This window comes from Tinamus guttatus, unplaced genomic scaffold, assembly GCF_059628265.1.
Source record: "Tinamus guttatus ecotype Peru unplaced genomic scaffold, ASM5962826v1 Tinamus_guttatus_pri_ptg000027l, whole genome shotgun sequence".
Taxonomy (NCBI): Eukaryota; Metazoa; Chordata; class Aves; order Tinamiformes; family Tinamidae; genus Tinamus; species Tinamus guttatus.
This window is the reverse complement of record NW_028288561.1, coordinates 2,173,052-2,192,330: the sequence shown is the minus strand read 5'-3', so window position 1 is coordinate 2,192,330 and position 19,279 is coordinate 2,173,052.

The window sequence follows — 19,279 nt, the reverse complement described above, 5'->3', positions numbered from 1 at the left end:
TCAGCATAACTGACATGATTGTTTTCAATAAAATGCAAGATTTTCTTTATGTGCTCCATTTTTAAAGAGAAAGATATGCACACCTACAGAACATGTGCATTTATGATTTTATTCTATTGCACTTTGTTTCCCAGTATTACATAATTTGCTTCACATCCCTATACAGATTTCATGCTGTAACTGTTAGACTCCACAGTCCGTGCTAGCTTTCCTTACAGGACAGTCAGCGACCACGTTGATTTCATCAGGTGAATTGCATCAATTAATTAAAAATGTAAGTGTTCACAAATCACAAATGTAGTTAGAAATGAAAACTCGTAATGCTTTAGGGAGTTATTCAAATACTAAGCTTCTACACATTTATATATGGCTTAGCACTATTTATTGCAGGGGCTATGCTAATGCAAACCTCCTTCTGCCTTTAACATCCTCAGCTCCCTATCTAGGGTCGTGAACTGCTCAGTCAACAGCATTTAATTATTTACTGACACAGTGTTAGCCTCAAATCACTCCCATCCGAGCCATGCATCAGAACGGCACGTCAAAAGCAAATATATCAATGTTTCGGGTACGAGGGGGACAAGTCCAACATGCAGAGAGTCCAACTGCTGCTGCCATTCTTTTTGATAAAACACTAGACATGAATAATTAGTATTCATTTGCTCTAATTAAGGAATATAGATAATGGGAGCTGGATTTAGAATAGTGTGAAGCAGTTGTCTGGGGCTGGGGTTGGATCCAAGGGTGCTGCTTTCACATGTGTTGGGTACACCGCAACCAGAGCGACCCGTTTGACAGAACAGGGACCAAGAGGGGCAAAACACCATGTGAGAAATAACCTAAGATTCCCCAGAGCAGACTGCGATAATTCTCGGGTCCAACCTTTCTAAACAAGAGTGAGGCAAGTTCTGTAAACTGTGCTTAAAGTAAGAACATGCTATCAGTAGCATAAGTGAGTACAGCAAATGCATAATGCTTTGTTTTAAATGTTATTCTGCAGTAGAGCTATACGTGAGTGAACAAGTAACGCAGGTACCAGGACAGGACATTTTACAGCCCAGCTCCCAGCTGACGGGTGCTGACAGACCTTGCTGTGGCTGGCATGGCATAGGGTTGGACATCAAGCTGTATTTTCTTGTCTGAGGGGACCTTCCAGTGGCCACGGATGGAGGCAGTTCACATCTTTGTTCATCTGCTTATCCTGGTGCAAGCCACGTGATCCACCATACAGACACCCCTCAAATTAAGTTTCAAAATCACCAAGACAGCCTCTTTAAAAAAGGTTAGATAAGTGCCCAAATAACCTGCCGGCCTAAAGCAAGTATTTATTTAGAGAAGAGCCCTCACATGTGTTACAACACAGCTGAGCAGGCCCTTCCTAAGGAAGGCAACATTCCCAAGGACATTGTAGTCTGGTCCCACAGGCAGGAGCCCACCAGCAAGCCTGGCTTTCCACACGGGAAGGACACGCTCGTACACGAGGCGGTGGCCTCGCCGAGCGGCAGTTCGTGTTGCCCCCTGCGAGCTGGCACCGTTTCCTTGAGGCATCCAGCACTTGGGTGAGTGTTTCACCATAGGCACTGGTGGAGCAACGTCCCGGCGAGCTCAGGCTGCGAGGAGGAAGCCAGCACCATGTCCTCTTGCAGGAGACACCAGGTCACAGCTCAAAGCCCTTTGCTGCTTGGTTCTCAGGGGGCAAGTCCCCCTTCAGCCTGGCCAGGCTGCAGCTTCTCTGGCAGAAGAGAAGGGGTCACTGATTCAGCAGGGCCAGTGTCCCATACTGCCCACACAGTGTGTTGGTGCCATGGCCATGAGGCACCAAAACCCAAGCCAGGGAAGAAGGTGGGAACAATTTTCCAGTCATTGATGGAGCTCTCCAATAGAGCACAAGGAGCAAAATAACTCCAAGCCGAAGATGAGTACACAAGAGCAGTCATACAACCTGAGCGTCTAAGTCCACCTTCACAAGTTTGTCATTGACTTTAAATAGCATCAGTAGTTGTGGGCAACCATTGACGTTGGGGTCCATGGACAACTGGAGCTCTATGGCAAGTACCAGGCTGAGCAAAGCACAACTGCATTTACTGCATTACAGTTTTGATTTTCATGTCCTCTGAAAATGGAAAATCATTGACTGTTTAGAAATAATTCTCTCCAAGTTACCCTTTAGATAGGGCTCCTTCACTAATTGCTCTGCTTTTCAAGAATTAATAGACAGCTACTACATTTGCTAGATATGCAGAATTTACAACATAACAGAACAATTCTCTAGCTTCTAAAACAGGAAAATTTCACTATTTAAAAATACAAAATAAATGCAGCTTACCCCCAAATTACTTTTTTTTTGTTCCCCTCCGTAAAATACCTTCTGAGAGGAGGCCAAATGACATAGTAAGCACATTTAAAGGGCTTAGTAACACAATCAGATTTGATGTGAAAATGGTTATAGATTCTGCTCTACAGTACTGTTAGTTGGCTCAGCTATAAAATATCTATATCTCTGTATCAATGATAGATGACCCAGTATAATAAAAGATCTTGACTTGCGTGTAATGTTAACAATTAATGGGATGTATAATGTATCACATACTGTGTGTGGAAGGTAATAAAGAGGTGTAAATGAGAATTACACTGGTTAATTGGTGTCATTAATGGTTCTTTTGTTCTGCTAGAAAAGCAGTATCTTACTCTGAAGACGATATTGTAGGGCTGACTGCAGACTTCAAGAGTTAAGAGGAGTTAAAAATGCCAACTCAGCTATGAAATTGCTTCTTCAGGGATGTTTCCTGACAGGAAACCCTCTCTCAGTCCTTCCTACCATGTGGACTGTTTTTTCTCTTCCCTTGACTGACCTCAAGCCTTGTCCACCCTGGTCTAATCCATAGGGCAGAGCACTATATGGCTCCTCCTAGTTTGATCCAACAGACCCTCTCCGCTCAACAGCCTGTCCCGATTGCATTGACAGGGTTGTTCGTGAGACAAGAATGCATCAGACTCAGCCTACAAAATAGATATTCCTGCAAGAATTCAGGACAGGCCAGATGAAAGGATGATAATCAACAATACCACAAACTGCTGAAATTTGGTATTTGGGCTATGCTGGCCTAGCAGTGTGTGCCACAGTGTCTTACTGAACAGGACATCGTTATATCTGGACAGACTCCCGAGGCAAAGATGACTTTGGACTCTAAGAGCGTTAATAGGTACTCTTACAGCTTTTGTGAAAGAAGTAGAGAAGTTAAACAGCTTCTCCCAGTTTAGAGAGGGAACTAGCAGGGAAGAGTGAAAGCCACGTTTTCAAATCCTACTCCACCCACAAGAGTAGGCTAATATCCCCCTGCTTGAGCAAAAGAAAGCACATGAAAGCACAAAGCACTGCAAATCTGCTGTCATTTCAGTGCAAATCTACCAGCCAGTGGCTCTGATCCACCAGCTTGGGACAAGAGCCAGGAGATATACATCACTTTAAAGGTGAAACCCACTAACTACACCAAAAAATATTTAGCAATTATAATAAAAGATACCTTTTTAACGAGTGACTTTTTAATCAGCTCTACAGTGCTGTAAATCAAAACGCACAGGATGTTTTCCAAAAGACTAAGTGCTAAGCCACTGAATTTAAATGGCCTGACAAACGATGGGCCATATACTGCCCACTGACATGAACAGCAGCTCTGTAGTGGATTTAAGGCAATGCAGAACTCTATAAAATTACTATATCATAATCAGAGTTTTGATTTTTACATCCTTCTTCAGTATTTGCGTGCTAATTTAGTGCCTGTGGAAGCTGCCAGCTATACTGTAGCCCTTTTCAAGCCAAAGGATAGATTCAACACAGTGAAATTAATGTAAGCCATCCAAATTTGCTTCTAACTTTGTGTTTCAGTGCTAAATGCAATGATCTAGTAGAGCAGTACGTCTGTACAAGCAAGCTCAGGCCGACGCGAGACCCTTTTCCCTGTGCTCCTGGTTTGGTGGACATGGATGTGCCAGCTCGGAGCAGGGGCAGCAACGTTTACCCAAGGCTGCCCCCAGCTGCACCAGGAGCTGGGCTCAGCTTAATCCTCGCTATTCCACTGCAGTGACAGCTGTGAAAGACAAGTGCAGAGGTCAAATACACAGGATCCTCACTGAAGGCTTTATGCCTAAAGTCTCCAGGCCTAACAAGATTTTGTCCAAGATAAGTGTTTTGAACAGTGACAAACCATACAGTGATCTTTGCTTTTTTCAGGCACACCATGATTTGTAACACAGTTGTGTCTGAGGCCAAAAGTAGGATCCCAGCTCGAGGGCTGTAGTTGCTGAACACCTGAGCAAAGACAGACAGCTTCTACCCACAGAGTGAAGGTCTGGGCTTTTTAAAAGCTGCTTAAACATCGCTCTGGCCAGTAGTGCTAAACCTAAGTGATTTAGAAGGTTAGTATTTCTTCTAAAAAGTGACCTAGGCACATTAGGAAGTTATTTTTGATTAACATTTTTTGGAAATTAATGGACTATTAAACCAGTATGAAGATGAAAGCAGGTTCCTGTGTAATTTAATTCACTTCTATAGTAAGTATTGTTGATATGAGCTGCCTAAAGAATCAGTTTACACACACGCACAAAAAAAGCGATGTTTGCAAAACGCAACATACAAAGCAATACATATTTCTCATCCAGTACAAGACCATCAGCTCTTGGTTACAGCCTCAGCAACCACCTCATCGCATGTAATACACATGGGCTTTGGTCTTGTCACTCCTCAACTCTGCTGTCTTGGTGGGACAGCAGAACACCCCTCGGTACAGCAGACCATGATACTGCTGCCCCATGTTACTGCCTGGAGCAATTTCACTTAAATCTAGAAGCAGTTTCTAACTCCAAAACAAGGCAGTGCCATATTTGGCTGGAGAGCGCTAACTTTTCAAAATGCTCGCACACCAGACATCTGCAGGTTTTAAAATTTTAAGGGCATTTTGAGTGCATCGTTTCTCTTGAGTAAGTTTGCATAACTAAAAGTAAACAGGCAGCAACGCAGCGCTTGTGCGACCGCCATTTCGAGGTGTTGGCTGAAGCCTCCTTAGGGCAACCACCATAGAGGTAGGGGCAGCGCGGCTGATTCATCCGCGTGACACATTCACCACCTGGCATATGGCGAGCTCCATTCCCACCACCACAGACGAATACCCCCTATTAAATATCTCTCTTTTGGCCTGTATACTCCTATGTCATTAGCACTACACACGGATACACTTCAGAGCAATTAGCCAAACAGTCTGTGTGGGCACAGGCAGGTTTACGTGTGGAAAGTGCCACACAGAATCAGAAGCTAAGGAGAAGCGCAGCCCTTTACCTCTTCAGAGAACAGTCCTATTTTCCGAATAACTTAAAAGCTCTTTAAGCTTAAGCCATTTGCTTAATTCCTTATTTTTCTTTCCTCTGTCACCCAACAATGAAACAGAACCATGTCAACTGCATAGGAGCTGAAACAGCAAGGCTCCCAACACCAGACCTATGGCCGACCCTTCCCCATAGCAGCCTTTCTCCCCAAGGCTTTCCTTGCCACTTTGAATGTTTTCAACAAGCTACGCAGTGTTTTGTAGTTGTCTGCCTCCTAGAAACAACCTCTTTAGACAGCATCCCACAGCAATTTTCTGTATTTTTATTACTTATTTGGGTCTTTCTCGCACTTTCTGGAAGTCTCAGGAGATGTCGCACCCTGTAGTTACTCCAGCCATACAGGCAAAGGCATTTCCTCACACAGCCCAGCGATGCAGCTTGCTAATTCAACACCTCCCATGTTGGGGACAACAACAACGAAGTTTTACTTAAATACCATGAGGCATAACTGTTCTTTAAAAATGGGCTTCATGAATGCTGAGGCCTTGTGGACTTGCCACTCTTTTTGAAGCAATATGCAATAACAACAGGGTAATTCCCAAGGGGCAACTTACATGCTGAACAACGTGCTGTTAAGGCCAGACGTTGTATTTACCATCAGACTTTTCTAGTGGTCGTTGTGCTTGCAGCTGTCTCCCTGGACAGGAAAGGGGATGGTGGAGAAGATAGTGAATATTTGGTGGCGAACTGTAAGCACAATAGTCTGTAATTTAGATCAGACCCTATTCTTCGAGTGTTGGCAAGAAAATGCACAGTACATCTCAGAACAGGGAAAAGCGTTTTGATTTAAGGAAACAACTGTATGATCCATATGCCCAAGTTCTCATGTTGGCTGCTGAAAAATTGGAGCTGCACAGAAGCTGGCATGCACATCTACGTCAGACGACGGAAATGAGCACTAAACGCCTACGTGCTTGCCACTCTGCATTGAGGCAGCAGTCCAACTTCAGGAGAGGCCTTAGATCCAGATTTGCAAGTGGATTAGATCCTGGTAAAGCTCATGTGTACAACAGGTGCTAACATCATCCTTTTGACAGTGGCTAAAGATCTTCTGAAAGATCTCATCAAAAAATGCATCTTAGTTGGAATAAGGATAAAACAGCAAACTTCAATAATCATTTTCATGATACAAGAAGGAGAACATGCATTAAAAAAAAAAATCCTGCAAACAGACAACCCCACACAAGTCTTTACCTGTTCACAGCCTTATCAATTTTAAGGCAAATTCACAGAGGCAGGTGCTGTAGGACAACAGCACCAGTTGTAGCTACAGCCAGCACTCGCATTCTGAACTGCTCATGTTGGTTTGCCTAGACTCCTCAAACAGCCACCTCTGACTCTGCTAAAGGTAAACCACATCTAGAGGACAGGAATAATAATTGTAACGTTCAGTATGTCACCATAGTCCTTTATCCTTTTATTATTCCTAGTTAGCCTGTCAGGAAACATTTGCTACATACAATAGAGAAAAAGCATGGCACCAAACGAATAACCAGAGACTAATCCTGACCAGCCTTGATTCATTCTTTAGCCCCGACTCTTACAGGATGAGTTTCTAACAGAAGGAGCAAAAGAATATTCTGATATTCTTTCATCCTTTATTGTGGTTCGGTTCTCTCTGCTACAATCCTATTATCAACATTTCTGATGAAAGCAAATTTGTACTCCTCCTGGTTAAGGACGTGGCCCAAGACAACTCGTACTAGACTGTCACCTTGCATCTACTGCAATTCCTTCACAGGGTTTTAAATTCAGTGGAAGGATTTTTATTTTAGTCGCTACACTCTGATCTCAATCCAGATTAGGTTTAAAAGCTAATGATCAACAATGAATCAAGTTTACGTCAAATTATAAATCTGACTCAGTGTGCAGCAGCTCTAAGAAAAATAAGGAAAATAGGCTTTTATAAACGATGATCTGATTTCTGCCCCCCCAGCATCTTTTTAAGGCTGTTCCTAAATTCCAATTCCATTTAGTTTAAGTCATTGACTTCTTGGTGTAAATCAGTGCTGAAAAGTATACATTGCATTGCCTCAGAAATCAGGGAAGGGTCTGAAAATCGAGTTACAAGGCAGACTGAGTTTCACGTCTGAACAGCACATTGCAGGGTGTTTTCTCCTCTGTACAAAGGAATATTCCCACTAATGTTGACAGGACTTGCATATACACATCCAGAGGCAGAAGCACACTTGTGTATGATTTACCTACAAATCACTGCTAAACTTGAGAAATTTGGTGTTGTTTCTACAACATCTAGCATTCAGGGGGTATTATGAAGGCTACGGTGCCTTGATCAGGAAATACTCTTTTTCGGGGAACTAATTTCTTTGAAGCAAAGAACCTGAAAGTTTATAATGCTCATTAGAAATGAATAATAGTTATTTATTTATAGAAAGATGTCTGTTCTGAGGTGTGTGGGCTCTGAGATAAAATCCTGGACCTATTCAGATTAATAGCAACCTTCCACACTTTAAAAGGGTGTTAACTTGTATGATTTATAAGTGCTAAGAAGTTTAATACAACTCTCAGAGTACAATCAGATCGTATCCGACTGGGAAGACTGGGAATCCTTCATTGGCTTTAGGAATCACTGGATCAGGTTGAAGCAACTGCATCAGAACACATCTCCAGCAATGACCACAATTATTTCTTTAAGCAGTTAATGAAAACAATTAAAAAGCAATAGCAAAAATACTAACATGTACATAAGAAAAAATTTAAAACTACTCCATCTTCAGGGCCATAGAGATCAGATTCTAGATTAGAAATCAGTACCTAGTTTATATAGGAACTCAATTAAAAAAAAAGTACCCTGACAGTGCACTTTTAAGTGTACAAGCTTTCTGTACTGAAGATAGTCTGGTTGAAATTAGTATAAATCTCACACTGTATTAAAGCATCAGAACATGAGGGTAGCTATGGTAATTCTAGCACTTTATTAAACACCAGACAAATTGAGGAGTACATTTCCTGCTTTTTGAAAGAAATGAATGATACCTTCTGAGTGGGGAATGCTAAGGGCAAAGGAAGCTGGCTGGAATGGCTTAGAACAGTACTGCAGTACATTTATCAGCATGTTTAGTATGGTTTTTCATAGGAAAATGGTGGAAGAAAAGGGAAAGTGATTTTTATTGCTAAAATTAATTTTATTGCAGTGCTAACTAACCCTCCTCCCCCCCAGAATCACACACAAATAAAGAAAAATGGCTGGAAATGCTCTTCCTCTTTGTGGTTTTTCAGTACTTGTCTGTTCTCAACAGCACAGTGCTAGATCTGAGCTGTGCACTGCACCATTCCTCTGCCCAAACTACAGCACTGAAAACAGATACATAAAGAACGAAAAATCTGATTAAGAAAAGTACATTTATATTTTGACTGGGTTTTATTTTTAACATAAAACATCTTGAAAAAAGTTTTATGATTTAGCATTTATGAATGACTAGATTTTAAGAGAATTGTAATATTTTTTTAGGGTATTTCAGCTCTATGAGTTATTTCTTGTAGATTCAGATAATGACATTATAAATCTTTCTGTGGAGGCAATTACTAAGGCAGAAATGGTCTATTCCCCATTGGCTTTTAGGCTCAGCTTACTGACATATTACAAGCAGGCTTACCATGGTCATTAAAAACTGATCTGGGATTTATTGTACCTCTTTAAACTCTCGGTACTTTGAAAAGTATTGAACAGAAAGGAATACAAGGTGAAGTTACAAAGAGATCCAACGAGGCAATCAGGGGAAAAATAGGCTTAATTTATCCCAGCAAGGCCCACCAGAAGAGCCACAAAAATTTTTGAAATTGAGCTTCAAGTCCCTAATAGAGATCAGTCTCAAGAGCTGTTAACCATATCAAATGGAAATACTTTTAAACAGAGGGCTTGGGAACATAAAGGACATCAACACAAGACTACAAGAAAGAAAACAGAGCCAAGATTTTAAGACTGACAATAATGACAAAATAGCTGCTCTGTGCAGTAGTCACAGAATTAGGGAAGAAAAAAAGAAAAAAATTCAACTACAGCAACTCTTTTTTCCTAAAACTTGGTTGCTTCAAGTGCAAGCAGGAATTTTATCTATACCTTATGCTAACATGAGGCTTAAGATCATCACACCATACCCAAGTACCAGGAAGATCTGTGGTGGCCTGCAGTGGGACCAGGCCTGAAGGCACAAACATACCATGGCCTTGGGCGAATGGCTCTGAAAAGCAGCTACCACTGGAGCTGAAAGAGCAGCCCAGCAGCCAACCTTAGCTTCAGGTCACCCAAGAACACAACCTTCGGAGCAGATACAGCCCCAAAAGCTGTTCCCAGGTCCTGCTCCCTGGGATCTCCACGCGTTGGAGATGGCACACGCTCCTTCCTGGGCTTTCATCCCAGCCTGCTGCTTTTGCAGGAGCAGATGGTGCTTGGGGCAGCCACTTCATGGCTCCAACTTATACTTTTGTATGGTCAGCCCTGAGAATCCCATTCACTTCAGGGAAGAAACCCACCCACTTTGATGCCTCAAGGTGTTATATGGCTTTTCAATACCACCATTATTTGCACTACGCTATAAGTAAACGACCAAACCCTCACTTGACTTTATCAGCAATTCTGTATGTGCAACCAGGTCACACCTGCCTGAGAAAAAGCAGCTTCGTTTTCTTCTCATTTAAAAATCTTTGTTTTTTATTCTCAAAAATGGGTGGGAGGGTTAGTTTGGATACCCTCGTAGAAAATCATGAAAAGGCATCAGATTTTTCAGACAACGATGGTTTGCCACCATTATGAAAACTGTACTACGTTAAGATGTCTGAAGGTTGTTGATCTGAGAACTAAATGTCACTTCTGGCTTGTAAGTCATCTTCTGCTTTATAAAGAAGATGCTGATAGATGCATAAATACTGTAAAATTGTGCTGTATGCTAGGCTGGTCAACACTGATCTTAAAGACTGTTTCAACAGAATATTAATTTCAAACTTGAAACCAAATTATTACTTACAGGTATTCTAAACAACACAGGCTTTTCCTTGAGGTTTGCATTTTCCAGAGAGATTTGTCACTCTAAAATTCTCTTTACTTTTCACCAGAAATAAACTGAACTGTATTTGAAAATAATGGCTTTAATTATAATTGGCATTTCTGAGCCTACAGCTAGTGCCAGTCACTTTAGTAAGTGACATTACTTATGACACTGGCAAGATCAGAGTCTTTTATCACTTTTTTTTTTAATTATTAATAGGAGACCAATTTCCAACCTTCTCTAATATCTGATTATTTCTGGATAACTGGAGATGGGTGAAGATAGAGATTCATATCCAGATCTGGGCCCCACTAGTAAGCCCGAAAAACCCACGGCATTCAGCGTACAGCATCAACTGGAGATGAACAGAAATTAGAAGATTTACACCCGCTTTGACAAAAGTGCCTGTCATGTGATTGCTATGTATAAATCAAGGATGAGAAAACCTGCGCCCCGGAACTAGGCACAGCCCGTGACCTCAACTCATATTTTTGGTGTGTGTTAGCATACAACCCAACGCAAGTGCCTGACAGACCTATTCATCACTGTTAAAATTAGAAGGAAATATTTGCTGGCAGAAATGGCATAGTGCTGTGCAAGAGTCCAAGGGCAAGAACATGAAGGGGGTGACAGACAGAGGACGGGGTTCCAGGGGTGCCAGGGATCCCTATGCAAGGCAATCCTGGATGCACGTGCAGGGGTGCAGCATTACTCGAGTGCAACCTTCCCCTTGCTCCTCATATCCACCCTGCACACACAGCCCATAACACATAGCAAAACTGAGATTAATTACCACAGTCATTAATAAACAAGAAGGGAAAGAGGTCAGTTTTGTTCTAAAACAAACAAATCCACTGCGAGGATGGTGCAAGGAGAGTCAGGAAGGTGCAGGTAGATCTGACTGCAGAATACGGCACCACGTATGTAGTATGTGCTTCCACAAACACAGAGTTCACCTAAAATACACTTTCCATTAAGACAAAACTCATTTGGACTCCGTCTTCCTTCTTGGAACGTACACAGCATTGATTTACACTTTAGTAGTAATAACTTCAGCTATTAGAGTGCTCTTACTATCCTTTTTAAATTGGCTTCAAGCATTTGGGGAGTCATTGTCAGGCCATCTAGAATGTAGATAAAGGGATCCTATGGCAGAGTAATATTCTGTATAAACTCTAGTCTGGGGCCGATGATATATTTCCGATAACTCTTGCATTGCGGGCATTCCGATAACATGTGGACAAAGTGTTCCAGAATATATATTACATCACCAGCCCCCTTATCATTATTCAAAACACCAGCAGAGTGAATCCTGTTCAGAGTCCAGGAGATTTGCAACGTAATTTTGTTGTTAAGAGGAGACCTTAATCACCTGGTGATTATTTCAACTGTTAGTACAAACGTTATGAACTCAAATGTCAAGCTAAGCCTGGGATATCTGAGTTTGGGAGTTTTCAGCATCGCTTGCTAGGTAGCATTATGCTGCAAAATGATTTTATTTTAATGAGTTTTCCATAAAACGCTAGAAGCATCCACTATTATACATCAGCTAAGTCACTTTTGTTTAAGGCATACTTTATTGATGCTTCCAATTCGTGATATTCCAGAAATGAGTGGATATCTTACATGCTTATTTCTAACTAACCCAAGAAAAAAAAAATCCTTCTGGTGTCAGTTGAAATACTTTGGCTAAGACTAAATGGCGAGGGCTATATCAATATTAAAATATAGCTTACAGCTTTGATTTTTAAATGTACTTTAAAAACTTAATGGTGTAGCTTCAACAGCAAAATATCACCAACTATATCCTCTACATGCTAAATTCAAGAGCAGTTAAAGCAGACTGGCTGGTTCCTTCATCTCCTTTCTATTAAGTATCGTAAGAATTTCTTTTATTGTAAAGAAATCATTTTTCCACTTTCCAAGACAGAAACAAGAGATTATACAAAAGATTACTTCATGGCAACTGCTGAAGTTTGTCAGACAAGCCGAAAGAAAAAGTACAGACCCTCAGAGATGTAACTTGAGAATGCTAAATTTTGATTTTATATTATAAACATAAGGATAACTTAAAAGCTTCTAACTAAAATGTTGAAGTTGTGTGAATGTTGATTGCTTGATATAGAATAACATGTTACTTCTTTCTTCTGGACAGACCATTATAAGGAGACACACATCATTTCAATAATAATAACCATAACTTCAGTGCAGCTGCAAGGCAAGGGTGACTTAACTGTATCGTATGACAGTTTTGTAGATAGAAATAGATCAAGAACAATGGAGAGGCACTGCTGCAAGCAGCAAGAGGGAAAGATATACACAAGAGTACACACAATTTACTGCCGCATATGAATTTTTAATTTTTCCTCCTTATGTTTCAAATATCTCATCAAAAAGATGTCCTACCTGAAAGTTGAACTTGAGAGGTAGCAGCTGCACATGTAGACAGAAGAAATAGCTTCCGTGGCATGGATGCGCTTCTCCTCCTTTTCTACCTTCCCCAGTCATTGCCTGTTTTTTCCTCAACTTGCATGAAGAATCTGTGGGAACATGAGACACTGCTGCTCAGAGCTCTGCACTGGGTAGAGCCTCTGCCACTCTTGGAGTAGGATCTCATGGAGCCTTTGCTCAGAAATGATGGAAAAGGTTTCCTCTGAGCCTTGCTCGCTTCATCATCAACATACCACAACTCAGAAGTTAGTTACATGAGTTAACTGCATAGTTTCAGAGGTAAAAATCCAATCAACAGACAACTATAAGGCAAGTCATGGACAGAAAAAGCACAATTTGTGTAATCCATGACTTCATCCATTGAAACTGTAGCCAACGTAGTTCTGACACACCAAAGAAAAATAGTTATTCATGAAATTCAGAATATTTTATGGAATTAATTTTCTAGACAATCTCCTGAGGAAGATAAACACAAAGATTTCCAGTTATTTTGGATGAAGCAGTTTCATAAAACCCAGTGTGCCTTCCCACCTTGCTGGGGGCAGCTTTGAGAAGGAGAGTGTGCCTTGAAGGCCCTTGAGTTGGGAGATCTTTCACCACCTTCCTTCATAGTAATCGTGACGAGAGAGAGTCAGCTGACATCAAGGTTAGCTGGATATATTTCCACGATAGCTTAATTGTAATTGATAGCAAACAAAAGTCTTTCCAGCGTTATGAAAAATATGGAATATTCTGGGAGTTGGGAATTTTAGTACAATGTAGCTATCTAAAGTGACCTTGTTTTCTTCAAAAGTGCACCTGGAACAGTGAACTGAGGCACCCAGCACGTTCCTGGCTGTAAACTGGCTGACCCTTATTGCACACTTAAGAGCTCTAGCACTTAAGAAGCCTTTAAAGGAAAGAGAGTAAAACACCAACACCACAAAACATCATCACCCCCACACACCTCTCCAGGGCACAGCACAACTCTCAAGTACCAACTAAAATTGCTTCTCTGTAGTGAGAGGTTTTGTGGTGCAGTAACTGATGCAGCCATCATGTAAAACTCAGTCTCTGTACGATTGTGCATGAAAACAACTCCAAAATTCTCTGTATTGGGTGATTTACGGTAGAGAAATATTTGTACCTGTAAGCACAAGGCCCAGATTGAATGAAACTTAGCAAGATGAAGACAAATTAAAAGTTCTGCTGTTCCAACTTCTCAGCTTGCTTCAACTCAGAGACAGAGAGACTATTGACAGACATCATCAGGATCACCTGCTATTTAATGGTTTGGGGTTTGTCTCTACCACAAAGATAGTTATCATCACTAATACGAGTGACAGCACAGCGAGACTGCAGTCTTTGATGAGAAAGGTTAGCGAATATTGGAACAATTTAAATCTTTTCAAATCATTTTGTGCTTTGTAGTCCTTTCTACCTCAACCTAGGTTATCTAAAGGACTAAAGCTCAGAGGTATTAAAGTTATTTTTGAGAAATATTGAAGAATAGGTGAAATACCGAAAGACTGAAGAGAAGAGGAAAGGGGAAAAGAACTAGCTAGGAAATTATGAAGGAGCAGATTTCATTTAAATTTCTGGGAAAATGAAACAAGAGAATTATCTATATTCTACATAAGATAATAAGATGATGAATAACAACCAACAGTCAATTTTCAACAAGAAAATGTCAAACAACCTAATTTTCTTCTATAAGGAAGCAGGCTTCTGAACAGAAAAAATGGCAGTAGATACCATATATTAAAATTTAGAAAAGCTTCTGATTCCCATGAGCAAAGGAAACATGGTCTAGAGAGGGAAAAAAAATGCTGTTTCTTTTAAAACTGTACTCAAAATATTTATCAATGCCGCACTGTCAGAACAGGAGGCTATACCAAGTGAAGTGTGTCCTGGGGTCCCTCCTTCCATTAGTGCTATTCAGTATTTTCATGAATGATATTACTGATGGAACTGAGACAACACCCAGTTGAGGGTACGATGGAAGACAAGTGAAGCAAGAACCCAACCTATGAACTTCTGTTGCCCAAAGTTTTAGTTGTCAGAAGAAAACCACTTGGAAACACTACAATTAAAGCAACTTTTCCCATTCTGCTCACAACGCCTGCTATATACAGATGTCCAATATCTAGTTTTCTCTCTCCAGAGGTACAAGGCTGCTGATGAGATACCTCTACAACCAAAAGTCTTTTGCTTTTGGATAGCTGATAGCAAAACTTTTATCCCACAGATTCCAAAATCTGGGTTACTTACAGGAAAAAGTGACAGGATGGAACAACAAGAATTGTGCAAATGTGAAATCCATCTCTGATACTGCATTTTCACTAGTGGGATCATCGGAAGAGAAAGTCACATAACCTTAGTGTCCTTTAGGTGGTTATAAATAATATATCAAAAGTAAAAATTGGTTAACAGGCTTTGTGCCAGAATAAAGTTCATCTTTACTGAATCCACAGGGGAAAAATGCCCCCAAAGAGATTTTTATGTGAAAATATGATCACTGTAGTGTTGTCAAGGTCAGTAAAACTTCAGGGATATGCTGACTAAGCCTTAATTGTACAAGGCCGATCTGTTAAGAGGTACCCTGAGCTTGCACAATATTCCCGTCCTTTCCTGAACTCTTGAGCAAGATTAATCACATCAGTCCCAAATCAGCTTCCACGTTCATCTGTGAAAATATTTTGCATGTTACTGTATAGTTGCATCTCAGGCATTGCTACCATACCCATCTCCAGTCTATACGGAGATTGGTGGGATGAACAGGATTCCACATCACAGAATATTGGAACTGAGAAATCATCCTTTTTACTCTCTGTAGTTGCTACATAGCTTCCTTCTATCTTTAAACCATCTTTATACTGTTCTTGCCCCTCTTGAAATAGATACTTGGCTCCAATTTATAGATGAACAATTAGCAACAAGCAGAACATCTCACACAATTTTCAATGACATGGTTTAATAAAATGGCATCCACAATTAAGATTACCTAAAACCACCTTCACAACAGCAGAAAGAGGAGTAGCATGTAGGGTGTAAGTAACAATAAGATAGGATTTTTCCATGCACTCCTTTCTGTCTGACCCCAGTTCATTAGAGAAAAAAACAACGATTTAAACTACCTAGCTAACCTCTTCCAGAGCTAAGGTTTATAATCATAAATCAGGCATGTGACTACCTGGAGGCATCACGGGGTTTGCTGCTGCACTACGTTATAGAGCTAGGAGGGAAAGAAAGTTCTTATTATTGGATCATGCAGTAGACATTGGTGCTTGAAATTTCCACTTACACTACATTAGCTCCAGGCAGTTCATTTGCTAAAATAAAAGAAACAAAGTGTAAAATATTCACTGACTTGCTCAACAAAGCAATCAACGAGAGAGAAAGAGAGAAACAGGGAGAAAGGGAGGGAGTGTGATTTTTTTTTCTAATATCACACTGTTGATAAATACCATTAGTATTTTAAAATTATCTCAACCATTCAGTTTAAATTTAAAAGTATTAGGGGTATTATCAGTCTGTCTATCCATCTTCCTTTATCTGTCTCTCTTGCCTTTTTTTTTGTGTGTGAAATTTCAAGAGATGAATCCTATTTTCTATTAATTCAATGGCTGTCATCTCGCATTGCATCATGTAGCCCAGATCACAACAATGAAATCTAAGGGTTTAAATTAATAATATTGCAACACATCACTTTGTAAAGCATTGTACTTATCCATATCTAGCCAGCTCAGGTACTTTGCCTCCAGTAGGATGCCTAATGCTGGTAGCTGTGAGTGGAATTACACCTGTACACTTGCAAACAATCTATAATTGGTAACCGAATACTCAGACTTCATGGTTGATAGCATTACTTTAATAGGGTGTTGAGATTTAACAAGATGTTTTTGCTTAAAAATAAAATAGTTGGGAAAAGCTTCAGGGAATATGAGATCTCTGTTCTCTGAGTGGCATTTTCCACACCTACAAATATATGCTGACAGGTAACTGTATTGCATTACAATTGCCTTACATACAGTGTCAGCTAAAGCTTCATGGAAAGTCAGCATCTTGAAGCACCTATGCATCATGAAACAGGTGATAGATTTGGTTAACTATTAGAAGTTCAGATCTAATTTTGTTATAGCTGCTAATCCACAAAGAGAAGGGAAAAAAAAAAAAGACAGAATTACATGCAAGTAAATCACCAGAACCACTACAAATTCAGGAAGGAATAAAACATTAGGCCTAAAGGAAAATAACCCCCAAGATCAAAAATACATCCTATCCAATGTTTACTGTTGTTATTCAGGCATATCTCCTATTACACTTTGTCATGTAGAAACAAATCCGCTAGCAGGAATCTACATTTTATTTTGCAAACATTTTTAAAAGAAAGGATTAAAAAAAAAGAAATACGACCCAGGTTCATCAGTGGCCAACCTAAACTATGAGAAACAGATGTTGAGCTAAGAGCACCTACCTTTTTCTCCCCTTCTCTCAGAACATACTTGAAGCTGTAAAAATATTCCTAAGACTTTATATAGTGACAAAAATATGAAGCAATTGGCAAGCAGATAGGCACCCAATTTGTCTGCGGGATTCATTAGGTAGTTGCTAATCGCTAAGTAAGTTCCAGCCCAACCTGCTGGGTACAAATGCAAATTTACCACCTTTGGAGCTGCCTCATTGTACAGCTATTGATTTATGCTTGAATGGGAGTTCAAAAAAAAGTTGTCTTTTGAAGCCTTGCTATCTGAGCATGGCTCCTTTGTCCAGGTGTCTTGGGGATCTCTTGCTGCAATTTTGATCTTTGTATTCCAAAAGCCTTAGAGAGTCAATTCAGGTAACTTAAAAGTGAGATATAATCAGAAAGGATTTGGAAATAAAGTCTTTGCCTTGTCACATTAATGCGGCCCTATCAAGTGGCAGTTTATCAAGAGGCAGCTCACAAGGTTTTAATGAGCATGCTGCCTGTTCTTGTACAATACTAATTAATCCCATTTTTTCACACTGGTGTGATTGCTTCATGAAGCCCACATTGTTTTATGCTCAGCAGCAAAGCAGGCTCTCACTGATTAAATCTCCTTCCCAGAGCTGGAGCCTGACAACTGAATTATACCTTGCTCAAAATAATAATGGGTATCAGCTAATAAATACGGTTTAACACACACAAAACTATGCAGCCAAAATCACACCACAAAATAGGAGTTTGACTTATAGGCACAGCAGTGTTTCATTAAACATCTGTATTATAATTCACTGGTTTTCCAACTGATGTAATAACTTAATTGATGAGAACAAAGACAAGCTTATTTATTCACCCAATTGCTTGCTTCTTGACTAACGTTTTTCCTTGGTGTTATTGTGGAAATAAATATGCAATATTCTTTTTATAGAAGTCTAATTTAGGCCCTTTTTTTCCCCTATTGAGAAGTCAACATCACAATCTGTTTCTGACAAGTTCTTGCTGCAGTGAAGCAGACCGCATTATGATAAGACAGCAGCGTGTTGTTTACCCTAATGTTCAGACATTCCAGCAAAGGTGAGAGAGGTGTGATGCTTCAGGCAGTTAATAATGAATAATTGTCTGCAAATTTACATTACAGGGTTCAAAAAGCTTGTTTTCCTCTTTCTTTTCCCTTCCCTCTTCTCCCACATGATTTAAAGCTTCTTCTGTCTCAGCCAGGGAACGAATAACTGCGAAGTACTAATGAGTAGTGTAGCACTTTTCTCTGCAAGACCAAGTCAGGGGTAGTATAGATATAAAATATTTTTTAAGGAAAGAAAAGTCTCTTTTTTCCCCCCACTTGATAAATGCAAAATGACAGTTTTTCCTCTTTCACATTGCATTGGTAGCATGTTGCAGATTAAAATAGCCAAAACTAATATCTCATTTTGCTTAATAATTTCTAAAGAAAGCTAGTTTCCAACTTGGACAGAATTTCCTTCAGAAAGTGCTCCCCACAGCCAATAAAACAAGAGGGGCAATCATTAACCCTAGCTAGAAATATGAATTTATATATGTAGCCTCGGATGCCCTGGAAAGAGCTGCTTATTAATCTCTCATCTATAATAGTGCCAATAAAGTATGAGAAATTTTACAGGGAAAACAGTGGGATTTTAAAGTAAAAATAAATAAAAAGGAAGTGACCTACCTCCCTTCCCCTCCAGTATCACTGACTGAATTTCACAGGTGATGGGCAAGTGAAAAGGCTAACAACAAACCTGCTGAAGCGCCCAGCTCTGCCAACGTGCCAGGCTGATGGCAGAAAGGCCTATGAGAAAAGCCCTGGTGAGACCTTGGGTGCTCTCCCCAACAAGAAAGGGAAGGGGCAAGTCTTCTTGTGGAGGCAGGACAGTCCCCCTTGGCTCACATTTGCTGAGAAATCCCCAGCTCACTAAAGAACCGATACACTTGCAAGGGGGGCAAACTCACCTGAAGATGCTGGAGGACCACCTTGTGGATG